The sequence below is a fragment of the Dermacentor albipictus genome, chromosome 6 (assembly GCF_038994185.2).
Source record: "Dermacentor albipictus isolate Rhodes 1998 colony chromosome 6, USDA_Dalb.pri_finalv2, whole genome shotgun sequence".
Taxonomy (NCBI): domain Eukaryota; kingdom Metazoa; phylum Arthropoda; class Arachnida; order Ixodida; family Ixodidae; genus Dermacentor; species Dermacentor albipictus.
In genome coordinates, this window is record NC_091826.1 from 26357212 (window position 1) to 26371462 (window position 14251).

At 47.9% G+C, this 14251-nt stretch overlaps 1 protein-coding gene and 1 long non-coding RNA gene across 5 annotated transcripts in view; one reads left to right on the forward strand and one right to left on the reverse strand.

Moving 5' to 3' along the window:
- bma (SCY1-like protein bma) overlaps positions 1-14251 on the reverse strand; it is a 550265-nt gene that overhangs the window by 451047 nt on the left and 84967 nt on the right. The gene's annotated exons all lie outside the window — the stretch shown is intronic.
- Positions 1-14251, forward strand: part of LOC139060912 (uncharacterized) — a 65363-nt gene that overhangs the window by 18078 nt on the left and 33034 nt on the right. The window contains exon 3 of one of the 4 annotated variants that reach the window (XR_011515089.1): positions 10612-10930. The exons of the other annotated variants lie outside the window; for them this stretch is intronic. This is a non-coding gene — a long non-coding RNA (uncharacterized lncRNA). The remainder of the gene's footprint in view (positions 1-10611; positions 10931-14251) is intronic. 4 annotated transcript variants of the gene reach the window in all.

Here is a 14251-nt window from a genome sequence, read left to right on the forward strand (position 1 = left end):
CTGCTTCTACTTTTCGAGCAGCTTCTCCAACGAGATTGCAGCAAGAGATACCGCACTGACCAAGGAGGCACTGCAGAGCGATGACGTGTGCTTTCCAAATAAAAAATAAATATGGTTGCGCGTCGCTTGTATCTCACACGAGGTTACATTTCGTCCTAGCACCGTTTTCTCAGAACAAAATCTTGGAACCATGATTACGCAAATCACAGCTACAGAAGGCCGCAAGAGAAGTGCTGCGATTCATGAAGTGAACCGGACTGAGTGACCGTCTGGGGCAGAACGTCAGTGACTCCATTCACATTGAGTATTAAACTTATTTACATTTCTAAATCATTTCTTCGCTTAGTCCCTTTCTCAGTGCAGATTTTATAGCACGACAATGGCCTAGTTGCCATCTTTACATTTCATTTTTATTTTTATCGCTGTCTTTGCGTGCGGGCACATCAATGTGTGCATGTGAGTGCATGTGTGTGTCTCTTATTATTCTTCCTACCTTTTGCTTGTTTGTCTATCAGCTAAAGTATCTTTTGTTCCCTTGCGTAATCCGTAGGCCGAATGAGAAACAGTTATCACACATTAGCAGCAGCCGTCTGATTACTCTGTAAAAAACAAATAGGGCATAGCTCCCTAGAAGCCTAAAGCCATTTGATACGAAAACATTCAAGCACTCTTGCACTTCCTTTTCCTGAACCAGCGGAATGTGAATGACTTTTACTCGTATAGAATTGGTCAGACCGCTGTCCAGATGGCATGTATGAACCATTTCCACGGCGGTGTGGATTCGCAGTGGGGTGTGCAAAAGCTCTCATGCACTGAGGTTTTTGCGCACTCATCGCAACAATCACTAGTGACAAAACTTAATGCAAAATGCACAATTACAGCGTATGCGAAATTGTTATAACAAGAATGTTAAAGTTTAGCTTTGGAATACAACTAAATTGCTCAGGTATTTCTAATTTCGTTCTACGGCGTACATTGTAATTGCCTGTCCCCTGTGTTATACACGTAAACGGGGTAATTAATCTAATATAGTGATGCTGTGACCTGAGAACACGATTTTGGCAGCGTTTGTCTTGAATGGTGTTGTTATACACAAAATTCAACTGATGATGGTTCGCTCGTACCTTTCCGAAAATTTTGTACCTTTGCGTCTTTAAGGAAAGGCGTGAAGCAAATGCAACAACACAGGCAGCTTAATTTATTATTATTTTAGTCAAGCTTTCAAATCAGCCTTTCTTTTTCAATCGAAAACGTCAATCCACACCAGTCTGCGGAGTCCCTCTCATAAACGGCAAATAGATGCAATTCGAAATAAAACTAACTATAAATGACTTGGTATCATCTTTCTTCACTTCGTGAAAAGAAGACGAGGCAACTTTCATCTATGTTGTTTATCTTTGTCACTTCGCGCTGCAGTAGGGTGGGTGACAATTTTTTCTCTTTCCCACAAATAAATACCGCTGGCCAATGCGCGTAGAGACCATTGCTATGCCAGTACATGGTCTCCCATGTCTTTTATGTTGATGTCTTCTCTTAGAACATCCACTTCATCGCCCGACACAAAGCATACAAGTAGAAACAATGGTCCTTCTAGGCGTACGCGGTGATTCAGCGGTATTGCACAACCTTGGATAGCAAGGCAAGATTAAGACGGATTTCCTTCACAAAGTGTCTCAGTGGTGCCGAAAGTACGCGTCGGCTGCTCGATTACGCTACGGCAGGGGAACGTGATCGATGTGCGCAACAAGCACCACCGCGTTTGTAGAGTGCTGTTTGCTGCTAGCCCTTGTTACGTCTTCACTGAAGGCGCTGAATGTGCAGTATTGCGACACCTCGACCGATGTCGCCTTTTCTTACTTCCTGTTCCAACTAGCGTTGCTCGCTGCCGATTTGTGGGGGGAAACGGCAGACATAATGGGCCGAGGGAGACAATATTGTCGTAGCGTCTTACATTAGAACGAGGTATAACAAAAGCAAATATCGCTATTTGTCATCCAGAAATACCGGTGTCTTGCTGCGTCCCCTTTGGTATTACGCAACCGTTGAGAACGGTGGTCCTCACGTAGCGTATTTCGAGCGTCGTCATCGTCGTCACGAAACCGTCTTAATCGCTGACGTCGTTGCGAGGCCATAGTCGTCATAGTACTGTCGGCAACGTTGTCATCATGACATTTTTTTTTGTGCACCAAACCGAGAACGTTCGAAAATTAGGCACGAAATGGTTCCCGTGTACCCGCAAACCTTATATTCCGGACTTCTGGCTATTCCCACGAGGAAAGAGTAGGCATCTGGTGAATGCCCGATCGAGCCATGGATGACATACGAGAGTAACGTCAGGCCGTGGTAAGCACTTTGAAACGACTCAATTTTATTGGGGTGGCAAGGGAACAAAGGCGCTGGTTTGGAAAGTACGTTGGATTTCTGCTGCGTCATCGTAAGCTCACGAGCATATGCGCTGAACTTTCCTGCTGCTTCATCCGCCCTCGACGTAAGGATAGCACCGCTGTCGACACTGTCGTGGACAGAGCTGCAGTATTGATCCGAACTAAATTCATTGAGATCAGATTGAAAACATACCACTTCATATCAACAGCGACCAGCGAGGTTGTAACCCTACGTACGTCGCCAGTTTAATTCGTCTATTAGGAAACAGCGCAGCCGTCCTGTATCTTCCGCGATTCCAAGCCAGCCTTCCAGAGCCACCTCTTTCCATCACGCCGTGGATCCCGCGAACAACTTGTCGTTGTCTGCTCATAAGGCAAATTTACCATCGGGTGGTTGATACAGGAGTCTAATGGCCGCCACGTCATTGACGGGAAAGGACCAAGCAGATGTAGTGCCTCAATCTTGCGGTGTTTCGGGAAAGGACAAAGCGAAGGCAACCGCTTGAATTAGTGCAGGCTCGCTGTTTTGTGTGGGCGTGCATCGCCTTTCACGTAACACCAAACTTTTCAGGTCGGTCGGCCACCGAGATGGCCAGTTCAGTTACGAACACGAATCACGCGTCTTCTCGCTTGGATCTCGCCGTAATTATGCTTACGGCAACTCAATTCGTGAACGCTCGTGGGCGGCCGCTCGCAGAATAGCTCCTACAACCAAGCCCCCGGCCCGTGCTCTTTGAAGTCTGTGGTACGTGCGGACCAATTTCTAACAAGCCGATAGGCTCCCAGGCAGATTCGAGGGCCGGTTTCGCAAAACCCCGAAGCCACTGAGCCAAAACATCACAGCGGCCATAATGATGAGGCAGGCTGACGTCTTCATTAAGGGCGTTCGTTCTGCATGTTGAGCCTGATCTTGCGTAACTGAGCAAACGCTAAAACTGCAGCCATTGAAGCTCGCTACAGTTCCTTCATTAAGTCAGAGTCTGAATGCCGAGGCTTGGTCAAGTGTACCTTCTATACTGAGACGTCGAATGAAAAAAAGAACATAAAAGAACATCGTGCTGAAGTGAAACTAGAACACAAGAAAACGGACCACAAGGCGCATTTCCATTTCCATATTTGTCAGTGTAAGTGACACTGGTGTGACTCATTCACAGGCGACTTCTTTTGGGAATTGGCAAGGCCATGCTTGCACCTCGCAGTTACGCCGCAATGTGCACTTCGTGATTTCGAGTAAATAAGCGTAAAACATGGCAGACTTTCCTTCTTGTTCCAATTACCTTCAGTATCAGATAGCACACTGAGGGTAGCCTGAAGTTTAAGGCAATCCAATTAGCGTATTTCTTAACTTTCGCTTTGGTTTCTTTGTTAACATCAGCTGCTGGTCTTATTTTCACAACACAACGTGCACCGCAGGCCTCTTATAGCAAGCGAATTTCAGTGTAGTTAAGGCGGTATTGTCAAATGGTATAGTAAAATTATGGCATGTCTATTACTAAGTCCGCAGAAGAAACGGTTTATTAGTATGCTCACTAAGAGAGAGAGGGGGGGGGGGGGGCTAGCGCATGCAGGTATAACTTCCCTACGTTCATTTATTTTTTTTTTCTGTGAGCGACAAAAACCAAACAAACAATTTCGGACATTCTTAATTTGTGTAAACGAGATCAAAGTTCTACGGCTGCTTGTGAAGGACCAGTATATTTCTTGGCCGTTCTGCAGCGATACTTGAAATTTGTACCAAACACACCACGCGCTGAAGGGTAAATGGATCGTCGCTAATATCGTAGGGACGTGTGTTGGTACCGCTCTTATTATTCATGCAACGACACGCCTTCGCTTCTCAATCGTAGCTACAAAAGCAGGTCAACAAACTTGCGACAGCAACGCGCAGCGCAGATACTACAGACCTTAGCTAACCGTCTGCGTTTGCGGTGGTAAGTTATTGCCAAATATATTTCGCTCCCTCAATAACTTATGTTCCATCCGAGATCCCTGCGCATAAGTGTTCTTTTCTATTCTTCTCTTTTTTCTTTTTTGCGTGGTTACACATGTGAAACGCAAAATGGTTGCGGCAATAGGACCCAGGTGACTGCGTTATGTAATCCAAGAAAAATAGGGGGAATGCAGGAGATGGAAATTCAAGACGATGAGCAAATCGAGAACAGGGTGAAAGGAAGAGCCGACGTTTCGACAAGTGGCCTTGAAGAAGACAAGTCCACTCGTCGAAACATAGGCTCGTGCTTTCCCTTTGCTCTCGTTTTGCTCATTGCGTTATGTAATGAACTTTTTATCTCGAGTAAAATGTTTCAGTGATCGCATATCTCTCAAACATATGACGCACGAAAGGCTTCAGAAAGGAGGCTTCACGAACTAGCGCTAAGACTAACCATCCGAAGCCGTTGCAAGTATGACGAAGTGCTCCCTCATTTGAGCCAGGGTCTTGTTAGCAAATCACGTGTATGCTAGAGCGCAACAGGGACTCGCACCTTGACCTTTCTTGGCGAGATGGCACTGAGTTTCTGCGACCATGCCTCGTTGTTTCCACGTGGAATTTGTGTTTCTGCAAAGCCTCTCGCTATTCTTAGCACGGATATAACACCTGACGCTTCTTCTACCACTCGCAAAATTTTCAACGCTGCCTTATCGTTTAACGACGGCTTCTAATACATCACTACCGACACAAGCTATGACAGTAAACACGGCCGACACAAGGAATGGCAGAATGCAGCCAACGTTTATTCGTGTCCTTCGATCAAATGGAGCCGTAAAACTACAGTAGTTTTCTATAGCAGAAAAGAAAAAAACTGGCGAGTGTTGACAAACCATTGGGTAAGATTTAGAGCTCTACGTCACGTTGGCTTGGAAACAGGAACAATAACAAAAACAACAAAACAATTACGTCGAAACTACCAGGGTCAAGCTTAGTCTAAGAAAGACTGGTTGTTCGCACGGTTTAATGGAACTAGCGTTCGTTTTAACGGCGCGCTGCGCTCTCAGCCTCTCTCAGCCTTTAGCGAAGGGTTGTCATGCCCGACAGACCTGACTTTTTGGTTGCCATAGAAAAAGATCAGTCGAGCAGACAAATAAGTAATCCTTAACAAAGCCACAGGCTAACAGCAAGTGCGTCATAGGTTCAAGAGCAGAAATATGAAAAGAAAATAAACCGATGATACGCAACGTACTGCATCAAATTCCGTCCACGGCGGTCGCATTTCGATGGGGGCGAAATGCGAGAACACTCGTGTACTTAGATTTAGGTACACGTAAAGAACCCCAAGGAGTCAAAATTAATCCGGTCCCCCGCCGCGTCCTTCATAATCAGATCGTGGTTTTTGCACGTAAAAGTCAATAATTTATTTATTTATTTATTTATTTATTTATTTATTTATTTATTTTTTTTGTAAAGATGTTTATTGAGCGAGTCCAACAAACGGGCGGTAGCTCGGAACAGTGAGCGCGGAGAGCAAGATGGTGGTCTTCGAACGCCGGTCTCGTGCCCTCTGTTCTTGATGATGATCGGTATGCCATTCTCCTCCTTTCTTCATTACAATTGCCCCCGTCGAGAAAGGTGGAGCCATCCTGGCGATCTAACAGGTGGGTACAAGAGGGTCGAAGTACGGCTTGAGGCGGTTTACGTGAACAACATCACGTCCACGTCGACGACGGTCGCCTTGCAGCGTAAGAGGCTCAATGACATAGTTTACGGGGGAAGTACGCTCGACGATGCGGTAGGGACCATGATAATTTGGGAGCAGTTTGGACGACAAGCCAGGGGCGCAGGGTGGTACAAGCAGCCACACAAGTGCTCCAGGAGCGAATGTTGCGGCCGGAGAGTGATCATCATCGCGGGCGTTTTTCTGGCGTTGTTGGTCGGCTGTAGTAAAGCGCTTGGCTAGTTGTCGGCAATCTTCAGCGTAACGGGCCGCTGCTGACACGGGCATGCACTCGAGGTATCTGGTGCGTATGGCAGCAACGTGTCGATAGTGTGCGTCGGCTGGCGACCGTACAAAAGGAAGAAGGGGGAAAACCCGGTTGTGACTTGCGTAGCGGTGTTATACGCGTATGTCGCAAATGGGAGAACCAGGTCCCAGTTTGATTGATCAGATGCAACATGTGTCGCAAGCATGTCGCCCAGAGTCCGATTAAACCGCTCAGTGAGACCGTTCGTCTGAGGGTGGTAGGCAGTACACGTCCGATGTACAATTTTGCACTGGTGGAGAAGTGCTTGAATTGCATCGGAGAGAAATACGCGGCCACGGTCACTGAGGAGTTCGCGAGGAGGACCATGCCGAAGCACAAAACGCCTCAGGATGAAAGAGGCGACGTCCTGTGCTGTCGCCGTGGGAAGAGCAGCGGTTTCGGCGTATCGTGTAAGGTGGTCGACAGCAATGATAGCCCATCGGTTTCCGGCCGTGGTCAAAGGTAAAGGTCCATAAAGGTCAATTCCAACGCGGTCGAATGGGCGTTCTGGGCATGGAAGGGGCTGCAATGAACCTGCGGCAGGATGCGGTGGTTTTTTTCGTCGCTGACACTCGTGGCAGCCGCGAATGAACTTGCGGACAAAGCGAAACATTCCTCGCCAGTAGTACCTTTTCCGTAAGCGTTCATAGGTCTTGAAGACACCACCGTGAGCACACTGCGGGTCGGAGTGAAAGGAAGCGCAGATTGTAGAGCGAAGCGTTCGAGGGATAACTAGGAGCCACTTCCTACCATCTGGCGAGTAGTTGCGCCGGTACAAGAGGCCATCACGGATGCTGAAGTGCGAAGCTTGGCGTCGCAGAGTTCGAGTGGTCGAAAGAGTGGGTGCCCCGGATAAAATGTCAAGAAGCGAAGCGATCCAGGGATCGTGGCGCTGTGCAGAGGAGACGGTGGCGACGTCAAGAGCTGACAATGGAAGGTCTATAGTGGATATGGACGCAGTTTCGGTGGATAGTGGTGACCGCGACAGTGCATCAGCATCGGCATGCTTGCGTCCGGAACGATATATAACGCGGATGTCAAACTCTTGAAGTCGAAGAGCCCAGCGGGCAAGGCGACCTGACGGATCCTTCAACGAAGACAACCAACATAATGCATGATGGTCCGTAACTACATCAAACGTGCGGCCATATAAGTAAGGGCGGAACTTGACAAGCGCCCAGACTATTGCCAAGCATTCTTTCTCGGTGACGCTATAGTTTGATTCAGCCTTGGTGAGCGTTCTGCTGGCGTATGCGACGACATACTCTGCGAACCCAGGCTTTCGTTGCGCGAGAACAGCACCGAGGCCGACACCGCTGGCGTCTGTGTGCACCTCAGTTGCGGCCGTAGGATCGTAGTGGCGCAGTATAGGTGGTGACGTCAGGAGACGGCGAAGGGTGGAGAAGGCTTGGTCACACTCAGAAGACCATGACGAGATATTGGAGGCGCTGCTTAGTAGTTGGGTCAAAGGCGCAATTATAGAGGCGAAGTTGCGCACAAACCGACGAAAGTAGGAACATAACCCTATGAAGCTTCGTAACTGCTTTAGAGTCGTCGGTTTGGGGAAGTCAGTCACGGCACGTAATTTAGCTGGGTCCGGAAGCACACCATCCTTTGATACAACGTGACCAAGAATTGTAAGTTTTCGCGCAGCAAAACGGCACTTCTTGAGATTTAGTTGCAGCTGAGCGGTTTTCAGACACGTCAGGACATGGTTGAGGCGTTCTAGATGGGTTGCGAAATCTGGCGCAAAGACAACAATGTCGTCGAGATAGCAGAGACACATGTGCCACTTCAAACCCCGCAGAACCGAGTCCATCATGCGTTCGAAGGTGGCAGGCGCATTGCAGAGGCCGAAGGGCATGACATTGAATTCATATAGACCGTCAGGCGTGACGAAGGCTGTCTTTGAACGGTCGGCCTCTGCTAAAGGTACCTGCCAATACCCGGAACGCAAATCTAACGACGAAAAAAACTCGGCACCTTGTAGGCAATCAAGGGCATCGTCAATTCTGGGTAAAGGGTACACGTCTTTTCGAGTGACCTTGTTTAGGCGCCGGTAATCCACGCAGAAGCGAATCGATCCATCCTTTTTTTTAACGAGAACCACAGGGGATGCCCACGGGCTTTGTGAAGGGCGAATAACGTCGCGTTTAAGCATATCGTCAACCTGGTCGGTAATAACTTGACGTTCCGCGGTGGAGACGCGGTAAGGGCGTTGTCGCACTGGCGAGTTGGAGCCGGTGTCGATGTTGTGAACAATGGTAGAAGTTCGGCCAAGGGCACGTTGGGCAACATCGAAGGAGTCGCGGAACTGGTAGAGCAGCTGGAGAAGAGCAGTGCGTTCAAATGGGGACAGTCCGTCTGCGATGGACGAATCGAATAGGTCAGCAGCTGGAACATCAGAAGGGGTAAGAGCACTGATGACGTCGAGGTCGCGTCGAGCTGAATCTTGCTGCACGGAAAAAATTTGGCCGACATCAATGGGTTGCACGCATCCAAGGGATTCACCTTTAAGCAGTCTGATGGGATATGGAAGAGGATTTGTGAGGCAGAGAGCGCTTGTTCCATTCGAAATAGAGAGGGTCGAATAAGGCAAAAGAAGTGGCTTCCGATTTAGAAGAAGGCATGATGGTTCAAAGAATGCAGCTTCATCACATATGCTGTTGCAGAATACGGGGAGCAAAACAGCTGCTGTCGGCGGAATTTCTGTGTCTTCTGTGACGACTATTTTGTGTGCGGCTTGATGAGCGGGGTAGTAGGACTCGTCACACAAGGGGAAGAGCTCAAGTTCAGATCTGGCACAATCAATAACGGCGTGATTATACGATAGAAAGTCCCAGCCAAGTATAATGTCGTGCGAGCAAGAGGAAAGGACGATAAGCTCGACAATGTAGTGTTCTTTAGCTATAATAAGTCGAGCAGTGCAGGCAGCTATAGGCCGAACAGGGTCTCCATTCGCTGTACGTAAGGGCATCATCTCAAGAGGCGTGGTCACCTTCCGAAGCTTGCGGCAAAGTGTGGCGTCTATAACAGAAACGGCAGCACCGGTATCGACAAGAGCATATGCACGGATGCCTTCTACGAAAACTTCGACAATATTCGACGGCAAAGTTCGAGGACTTGAGCATTTCGACAGCGCAGTTCTTGCCTCACGAACTGCGGAGGCTAGTTTCCCTCATTTTCAGGGGCTGGTCGACGACGCATGGGCGACAAGGAGCGGCGACGGGGTGAAGGTGAGCGACGAGACGTGGGTTGCGGATAGTCACGTGAAGACGTGCTTGGTTGGGGACCCGGATCTTCATAACGAGAGCGGGGACGATCTATGTAGTTCGGTGAACGGGCGTCTGAATATCCTGGCGCGCGACGGCGGCAGAATCGGGCGATATGACCAGGGCCACCGCACGCAAAACAGATCGGCCGGTTGTCGCGCGTTCGCCAGGGATTTGCAGGGATGGGAGCAGACCATGTCACGGACGGCTGAATCGGGGCTGCAGCATACGACACACCATGGGGTGGTGAGGGCTGTTGAACCTGCTGCCGCTTTACTACCTCAGCGTAACTAAGAGGCGCGGCGACAGGTTGCTGCTGAATGGGCACCGGCATGGCCTCGGAAATCTGCTCTTGAATGACGTGTCGAAGCACGGGAGCCAACGGGATTGGTCGCTGCAGTTGCTGCTGTTGTGGGAGCTCCTGACGCTGAGCAAACGGCAGGAGAGACAACTGACGGGCCACCTCCTCACGCACAAATTCTTTCATTTGTGCGATAAGGTATGGCTGGGCAGGCATGATGTCCAGTGCAGCGAGCGGTTGATTGTACGTCTGAGATGAACGTCGGGTGAGAGCCCGCTGCCTTCTCAACTCGTCGTAGCTGTGGCACAGAGTTACCACTTCAGACACTGTGCCAGGAGACTTCGCAAGAAGCATCTGAAAGACATCGTCGTCGACGCCCTTCATGATGTGCTGTATTTTGGCACTTTCGCTCATTGAGGCATCGGCGCGCCTGCAGAGATCGAGTACGTCCTCAATATAGGCGGTAAATGTTTCATTCGGTTCCTGTGCCCGTGTGCGCAGCCGTTGCTCGGCGCGTAACTTCCGCACGGCAGGGCGACCGAAAACGGCAGATATTGTCTCCTTGAAAGCAGACCAGTTTTCAAATTCCGATTCGTGGTTCGTATACCACAGCTTCGCCACGCCAGCCAAGTAAAAGTTCGCGGTACTCAACTTAGTAGCGTCATCCCACTTGTTGGGTCCACTAACTTTTTCGTAGGACGACAGCCAGTCCTCGACGTCCTGGTCTTCCGTACCCGAAAATACCGGGGGGTCTCGCTGGCGAACGGGGCCGGGACAAACGGCGGCCGGGAGAGGTGGCGGCTGTTGGGCTGCGTCAGCTTGCATGGTCGAGTGCAACGTGCGGGATCGGAGTTCCAGGGTGCCGACGATGTGCGTACCCAGCACGATCCACCAAATGTAAAGATGTTTATTGAGCGAGTCCAACAAACGGGCGGTAGCTCGGAACAGTGAGCGCGGAGAGCAAGATGGTGGTCTTCGAACGCCGGTCTCGTGCCCTCTGTTCTTGATGATGATCGGTATGCCATTCTCCTCCTTTCTTCATTACAATTTATTTATTTATTGTACTTTCTGTTTCTTTCCTGCCTTCTTTTTACTGTCCTGCCTTCTCATCTTATTTTTCCAGTTTTTTCCAGTTGTTCAAACAAAGACGGAGATAAAATGCAGCTGAGTAGCTCAATACAGAAAGGCAACTGAATAGAGACAGGAGATGATAACGTAAGCTATGTAATGTATACCCAGAAATATCTCTCATCCGTATCGCTGAGATAATGCCGGAATCATCGCGGCTACTATTGCAGGAATAATGTGGGGATTATCGCGTAGGCCACTAGGATGTTCGCCGCGACCGGATAATCCGTCCGTCCGTCCGTCTGAATAAAAGTACGGATGGTGTACGAACGGCCGTCCGTCCGTCCGTCCGTCTATAATACCTATACTAGCTACTAAGAGGCACTCACATGCCATCATATTAGAACCAGTTGATAGAAACGAGATAATAGGCTTACTTTCTAAAATAAATAACGGCGCATCTTGTGATGTTAATGGCGTTCAACTACGTCCTGTAAAATACGTAAGCGATCTCATATCTGATCAACTGCCATTATGATATAATCTATCTTTACAACCTGCGCAATTTCTTTCAGGCATAGAAATCACGAGGGTAACCGTTCTGTACAAAAGAGGCGATATAAATGATTTCTCAAATTATCGGCCTATTAACAGTCTTCCTATTTTTTCTCAGGGTCTGGAAAAAGTAATACTTCGACGTGTGGAGAAATTTCGTCAAGCCCGCGATATAATCACTGACTCCCAATATGGTCTTAGAAAAATTCGCTCAGCTGAACTTGCCCTGTTTCACCAAAACGAATATACATTAGAGTGTTTCGAACAGAAGAAAGTTGTCTTAGGGATCGTTGTAGATTACACAAAAGCATTGGATGGAATAAATGTCGATATCCTCTTTCAAAAGTTAGAACTGTACGGGATAAGAGGTCATGCCTTGCTAGTCTTTAGACCTTATTTGTCATCACGGACACAATACGTTCAAATAAATCAGTTTAAGTCGTTTTTACGTCGTCTTATCTGCGTTGTGCCACAAGGCAGTATCCCCGGGCCACTACTTTTTAATATCTACGTTATAGACACCATAACCATTGACACAGTCACTCAATTTATAATATACACAGACGACACTAGTATACTTATTTCCAGCGAGAACTATAATAACGTGTACACTCAAGCGAATAATTCACTGCAACAACCTGAAAAATGGTCTGACGCCAACTTGCTTTCTGTTTAAGTATCGAAGTCTAAAGTCTTTTTATTCTAAACATAAACCTATTACGTTCTTTGCAAACCTTTTATATATATCAGGTGCTATTGAGAAGTACTATCTTTTAAATCACTTGGGGCATACTTTTCAAAAAGCATTTAATGGGACGACCACATGCATATCCTCTTAAAAACGGTCCGAGTAGTAGCGTTTCAGCTGCGCCACAGAAGCACTTTGCCCACGAATTAAAATCATTCTTGTATAACTCGCTTTCTTCGTTCCTATCTAAACTACTGTATGCTTCTGTGGGCCACGACTACAAAATCAAACCTACAAATATAATATCCATTATACAAAAGCGGTTACTTAGGATAAGCTATGGACTAACTTATGGACACACAAAAAGGGATCTTTTCGTTCAGTTTGATATTGTTATTATATTTATATTATAGCACTACATGCTACTTAGTAGCTACAAAACGGAGTTCAAAAAGTGCTAAGACAGCTTTTATGGTATTGCGTCATCAAGCATATTCCAATGCCCGTATCCACACCATCACAAAACACTAGGTTTTATCCCCAACACGGGCCAACTACGGACGGCAAACGCTGCACTGCCAGTTGCCCTCCATAATAAGTGAATCATCCGACGCGCAAATTAGTTTTCGGGACATGAATAATTCGGACACATGCAAATTTCTCTCGAAAGAATGAATCAGCAACAACGACCACTGCCATTTACCCACTTTCTCGTGTTGTAGCTGATTGTTGCTTTTTATTTTTTAAACGAAGATATGTTCTTTGTTACGATGGCTGTATGTAACCTATATAACACGTAAATTCAGTGCATTTTTCTGTGCTGTGTGGCTACAGTTTCATTGAGCTTTACTTAGCCCGCCGTGGAGGATTGTTTAAAGAAAGACGAGAACCACAAAGAAGTCGTTCTGCTCAATCGGAGTGGTTCTGCTGGGTGGCCGACTGTTGCTTCAGTTATGAACTCGGCAACGGTAGCTGGAAGGTTGCGCATGAGTCCGGCGAAGAGCTCTTTGAACCCTAGCATTCGGAGACAAAGTTTCTTTGTCTCGGCCATAACTGGATGAGCACGTCGGAACAAGCGCGACATGACCTCGACAAACACAGCCACACTTCCACTTGGCTTTTGAACCCGACTCTGCAGAACCTACTCGGCCGTTTTCTTTCCTTTCGGGGCTGCTCTATGTCTCGCGGAGCCCTAGTCAGAATTCTTGCAGCCTAGTGATGGAGCCCTCACGATTCTCGAATCAGGTGCCAGAGTAGCATTCAGGGACAAAGTACACGTAGCGCCACTTTCCTAGAGTGATCCCGTTCACTGACTGGAGCGACTTGGTCGAAGTGTTCAAGCCCATCACCCACGTCCTCGACCACGTCGCCATGAAATGACATCGGAACGCGCGCTGCCCAGATGACACTCGGGGTGGAAGTGGATTGGACTGTGTCGCTCTCCCGGGTCCGACGTATTTCTTGTGGCGGACGTTCTTACCGGGCTGAATGGGCCGTATTCATGAGGCGGTTCTTGGAAGTAGCCACTGTGGCGAAGTCACCCGGTTTCTCGGCCGGAATTGTGGAAATGGCGCCAGGTCCTCGACGCGTCGTGAGGTCAGATTAGTGCAGAGGATGACACCCCGCACCTCCACCAGCTTTGTCACGGCATTAACACGACAAGCGACAGCCGGCCACCCAGCAGAACAGCTCCGATCAAGCAGAACTTCGACGTTCTCGTCTCTCTTCACCGAATCCTCCACGGCGCGCGAAATAAAGCTCAGGAAAAGTGTAAACCACCGCACCACACACGGAAATACACTGAATGTACGTCCCTCTCTCTCTCTCCCTACATATATATATATATATATATATATATATATATATATATATATATATATATATATATATATATATATAGGTGTGTGTGTGTGTGTGTGTGTAGATGTGTATATGCATATATTTCCTTTTCTCCTCTTTTGTCCGAATCAACAAATGCGCCTGTGCTTATTTCTTTTTTTTTTGCTTTTTTTCTCCGTGGGATCAA